General features: G+C 29.4%; 1 long non-coding RNA gene across 2 annotated transcripts in view; it reads left to right on the top strand.

Moving 5' to 3' along the window:
* LOC104876525 overlaps window positions 1–6,000 on the top strand; it is a 47,448-nt gene that overhangs the window by 4,246 nt on the left and 37,202 nt on the right. For both annotated transcript variants that reach the window (XR_004518775.1, XR_004518776.1), the window contains exon 2: window positions 2,283–2,312. This is a non-coding gene — a long non-coding RNA (uncharacterized LOC104876525). The remainder of the gene's footprint in view (window positions 1–2,282; window positions 2,313–6,000) is intronic.

Here is a 6,000-nt window from a genome sequence, read left to right as displayed (position 1 = left end):
TATAGTCACTTTCTCACTATCCACCTACTTATATATCTGTCCCCCAACCACTCCCTTTCTACCTCTTATACTAACTTTCCTTGGTGAAATCAAACTATTCACATAGTAACATCTTTCTACAACAAATCTAAGAATTTATCTGCTTATTACACACTCTGCCTTCCCTATCTTTGGAGTTCTATAAACGTGCTCTTACCAAATGCAACCCTCCCTTCAACCTTCTCCAGGCCTTTGCTCTAATTATTTCTCTCATGTATAATCATTTTTCATTTGCCAAATCATTTCATTAAAGATATATAAATATCTTTATTCTAAGCATCCTTTATTCTAAACAAATGAACAAATTAACAATAAAACTCCATAAAGTTTTGTCGACTCCATATCTTAAGTTCCTGTCCTATTTATCTTGCTCCTTTTACAACAGAACATATTGAAATACTTGTTTATGTATTGACTTTGCTTTCTTCTCTTACCTTTCCATTTAACCCATTTCAGTCAGGATTTGACTGCACTCTTTCATAGAGATTGTCCTTAAGAGACTGTTCTTGTCAAAGTTGCCAAATCCTGTGGTCATTTTGTTGTTGTTGTTCTAATTTTGACATCTTAATCCAGTTAACTACTCCAGCAGCCTTCTATACTCCAACCTCATTCCTTTTTGTCTCCTCCATTGCCTCATGAGTACATACCACTGTTCTGTCTGCTCTTGAACACTCCAAGCTCTTAATACATTAACTGTTTTTTCTGTCCTGAAGGCTCTTACTCTGGATTTTCTCATGGCCATTTCCTTCATGTTTTTGCAGTATCAGTTTAAATACCATGTCCTCAGAGATTTCCCTTCATACCTGATGTGAAAGCGTCATAACCATGCTGTGTAACTTTATTAATTAAGTCAGTACAACACATCACTGTTTCTTTGTGTGTCTTTACTCCTAGAAAATTAATTCTGTGAAACAGGAGCTTTGCTTTCCTTGATCACCATGTATCATTTTTCAGTACTTCAAAGAGGACACTAGTATACATGTACTATACTGTATATATGTGGTGTTCAGTAAGCATTAATTGGATGAATGAATGGATTTACACATACATTTTAAAACTAAATTATCATATAAGTACACTTATTTTAGAATTTAAGAATTATAATTGTAAGCTAATAAGCAGGCATGTCTTTTTATTATATTGTTACGTAGTATAAAGAGCTTAATGATGCTTGGTCAGATAATTTTTGTTGTTTATATTAATTTTTACTTAACTATTGCATTTAATGTAGAATGATCAAGGTTGTAATTAAGGAAAGGGAATATTTTGAGTTCTCCAAAGATTTTAAACACTGTAGAAAATAAGTAATTTATATAAAAATGGAAGGGTTTACTACTATTGTTTGAAGCAACCCATTTGGTGAAATTATATACATTGAATAAACTGTAAGCAATAAAATAACTAAAAATATATGCTTATTATTTTGAATTTATGTAGTGCACTGGAGGATTTTTTTGATGTTTCCATTCATAAGAAAGGAAAAGAGTTTGATTTTTCTAACAGACTTTATGGAGTATCAGATCAGTGTTAGCTAAAAGAAGAATAACTTCAAGAAGACTAGCTTCTAGCCAGTATGTTATGGCATTCAAATTCTTTGAGAATTGGCAAGCTGCAAGCATCATGAAACTGAATGGTAATATAAAACCTGAAGTGGCTCTTTTTCAAATACTTAACTGGAAAGAAAAGGCAATCTCTTTGAAAGAATATAAGTATTAAAAGATGAAAAGATATCACATAAAATTAATATGTAAGTACCACATTTAAAAAATATTCATTACTATGTAAAATTTATATCATTTTAAAAGCATAAATTGATGCTAAAAGACAATCCTTTCAATTCCATACTCATTACTACATCTTATACATAATGTTTTAAATTGAATAATAGAAGGCAAAATCTCACCAATATGCTAATTCATAAATATGTACATAAAGTACTTTGGCAGTCGAATATATAAGGTATATTTTAGCAAAATTTTTGCAAGATATGTCATGGAAATTAAAAGAATTAGCAGTATGGCAATGTTTAGAATTATGATTACTTGACATATTAATAAAAATGCTGAAAATAATCTTTTAGTAAACTGTTGTCATGAGATTTTTTCCTAATTTTATATATTGATATGTATTTTAACAATTGTAAGTGGATTTATTTTAAGTAGAAATTCCCATTCTCAAATCATATTTTAGTTTAAAAATTACCATTAAGAAGAAAATAATTTTCATTCTCTCTTTTCTTATAGGTTTTTTTTGTTGTTGCTTTTTTAAATTAGGTAAGTAACAATTTAAACCCAAACTCTTCTTTGTATTGCTTCTTTTCCTCAATTTTAATGGAAATTAGCTTGTTGCCGTGTTCTATATTCTTGCTCTATCTATGATTTTTCAAAAAGGTAGTCACTGCAACAGCTATGACTAAATCTTTTTATTTTTAAGACAGGGTCTCACTATGTAGTTAAGACTGACCTAGAACTAACTATGTAGCCTAGGCTGGTCTCGAACTCACAGCAATCCTCCTGCCTCAGCCTCCCGAATGCTGGGATTACAGGCATGCACCACCACGCCTGGCTAATGACTACATTTTTAAGAAAGAGTTAACAATTATTCCTTCAAAATTAAAAATTTGTTTTTTGAAGTTTTAACTGCACAAAAATTAAAATTTAATATAGTTTATGAAAAAAGTGTAGAAGACATTTACATTCTGTAGATATTCAGATTTTCAGTGTTACAAATTTAAGATGGAGTGTGATTAACAAAATGATTAATAGTGTATCAGGGACAAAACACATGTAGTTATCTTTAAAATCAAGTGTAACTTACATTCATATTTCTTAGCACTACTCAGGTATTTAGTTCCACTCATTTTGCATTTTCACTTTTTTTACTCTTGGAAGCTTAAAGTTATACCAAAGCTCCATACTTTTGTAAGAATAAAATGAAATTCTTGCATAGTATGAATATATTAATATAATTTTCTTTGAAGACATATATGACATGGACAGAAAGAACACATTTAATTCAAAACTCCAGTAGAAAAAATTTATACACATTAAACCTTACTTTCGGTCAGTGCAGAAATGTTAAAGTCTCAGTCATTTATTGTTCATGATAATTCAGTATTGTCATAAAGGTACTTCAAGGATATGACAATAATAGTTCTAGATAATATACTAATGTATATTTGAACAAATTAGATTTAATAATACACTAATCACATTGATAGAAAAATTTGTTTAGTTTCAAGTTTGTTAGCAAGTGATTTTGTTATAGAGCTTCTAAAGACCACATTTTTTATTGATTTTGTTATAGAGCTTCTAAAGACCACTTTTTAAGTAGATTTATTTATTTAAAAATAAAATAATGGCAAAAAAGCATGAACAGTTTAAGAAAATCATTATGACTTTAATAATATTACTGGATAGATGAGAATTATAAAGAGCAAAAGTTTGAAATGAGTTATTAGAATTAATTATATTTTGACTTTTCTGAAGATATATTTAACCAAAAAAATTTAAAAAGTTTGTGTCTAAAGTTTATACATCAGGGCTGGGGATTTAGCTCAGTGGTTCGGTGGCCTGCCTTGCAAGCACAAGGACCCGAGTTCAATCCCCGGTACAAAAAAAAATCTAAACAAAACAAAATAAAGTTCATACATCAATCCCCGGTACCAAAAAAAAAAAAAAAAAAAAAAGTTCATACAATTGATTCTATAAATATCTAAATGTTCAAGAGAGATTTTTAATCATAGAACTAGTGGAAGACACTTAAAATAAGGTAAATATCTTGAAATGTATGGTTTACTCATTGTAGAAGTTAACATTCATGCCATTCATCATTATTTCAAGATTTTAAATGGCATTGGGTCTTCCTAGAACAGGAAAATTCAGGCTGTCCTAAGGATGAACTGTAAGTATGGAAAATTTGTATAAAAATCAATATTGCTTGTTTTGTAAGATCATATTTAACTCATGAAAATAGGACTTATATATAGCTTCAATGTAGTAGTGCCTAAATATAAAGTCTGAATTGGATATGTGAAAAATGGTGATTCTTCCGGCCTTAGAGTTTTCTTCATAATAACATTACATATTTTCAGGTAAAAAGATTTCATTCTTCAGTGAGAGCTAATGAGATAGAGACTGTTGTCCACTAAATATGAATCCTACAGTAAGGTTGTTTTTCTTTTATTATTAGTAGAACACTTTAAAGCCTCCTCTCAGTTGCTCTCATTTGTAACTTATTACCTAACTAAAAATGAGTTATTATGACAAGTTAAAGACAGCCAAGGGATACAAATGATGGAGAAATACACAGAGTTTTATTGAGAGATTTTCACTAATTTTGACACTTCTCTAATTGACAACTCCTGGGAAAATTGTATTGTTGATATGTATTTTATTTGCTAATCAAAAATAGAAGTCATAAACCTGGAGATGTAGCTCAGTGGTGGAGTGATTGCCTAGCATGTAAAATATTCAATCCACAGCATTGAAAAAAAGAAAAAAAAAGTATAAATCTCATCTTTATATTACATTTTAGAGCTAACTTTTACCCTACGAAATCAGGTAATAATTATTTGATACATTTGTTATTTTAAATGATGAATTGCTTGTATTTAAGGGCCTTGGAATTCTTCTTTAAAGATTTTGTCTGAAAGGAAAACAAATCAAAATATTCCTTTAGTGATGTAGATATTTGGGAATCTAGCAAGTTTAGAACTTTGAGCAAGAAACTTTCTTTGTTTTAATTAAAACTTTGCTTTCTATAGTGAAGTACAGAAATTTAGAAAATAGATGTTACTTAATATCATTGGGATACAAAGTTTATAGTTGTCAGATTATTATTATTATTATTATTATTATTATTATTATTATTATTATAGTACCAGAGATTGAACTCAGGACCTTGCATTTATGAGGCCGAATAATTTGAATCTGTCAGAAAAAGAGGGTTAGATAAAAACTACATTTTAATGACTATTTTCTCCTTGATCTTGTGATTGTTTTGTTACATATCATGTCACATTCTCTAAAAAATAAATTAGTTTTTTATCCCAAGAAATCCTTGAAACATCTGCTTAAAATTTAGCTTTTTAAGGGAACACTAAGAGAAAGATGGAGGTATTTACTTTGTGCAACATAAGATTTTTCTTTTCCCTAATATTATTTAGGAACATAATCTAGTCATAAATAGTCATCTTCTTTCTTGTTAATGGATCACTTTTGAAAGAACTTTCTTCAACCCTTGAAGATTATATTTATCATTACAGTTACTAGGCCTAGTAATTATCTTAGGCAAAATTTAAATTTCAGAATTGCTCTCGAAAAAAGGGTCATGCTTTCTAATTGAAGGTATCTTCAATGTATGAGTCTATATGTAAACTAAAACTGTTGTCTCTGGAAAATATAAATTTGTGACTCTTGACAAGGATCAGCTATTAATAAGAGAATATCTTAAAGAACCTAGCAAGCATGCTTCTCTTTGCCAAACTATAGGATGGTCGGAAAGATTTCTGTGTGAATCTGAGGTCTAAAATATTTCCTTCTAGAAGAGATTATGAATATAATTCATAGTGGACCAGTTTCTATGTATTTATTTTTATTCTATGGAAAGCGGCAATTCTCAGTGATATGGTAACAACTGAAAACTACAAACAGGTTCTAACTTCTAAATTTTAAGCTTAGACTTAATTCAAAGCAAGGACAGTGTATGAAAATTTCTTTGCGTAAGATGCTATGCACATAGAAGGCACTCCATAGATGTTTGTTAAACTGAACTGAATAAAGTTTATACTGCCTTTGTTGAACATTATAAAATTTGAAACAAATTTTGGAAAAGCTGATCATAAAAATGAAAAGTTAAGTGGCTTCAGTATATGGTATTCTAATGGTAGAATAAAATCAACTTACCCATAGTGCTCCTCTACCTTTTAGAGTCTTCATTTAAAAAGCAATAAAATACTTT

The sequence above is a fragment of the Fukomys damarensis genome, unplaced genomic scaffold (genome assembly GCF_012274545.1).
Source record: "Fukomys damarensis isolate Sample0158 unplaced genomic scaffold, DMR_v1.0_HiC HiC_scaffold_24, whole genome shotgun sequence".
In the NCBI taxonomy this organism is placed as follows: Eukaryota; Metazoa; Chordata; class Mammalia; order Rodentia; family Bathyergidae; genus Fukomys; species Fukomys damarensis.
The sequence above is the reverse complement of the archived record's forward strand: the minus strand, read 5'-3'. Positions and strand labels throughout refer to the sequence as shown.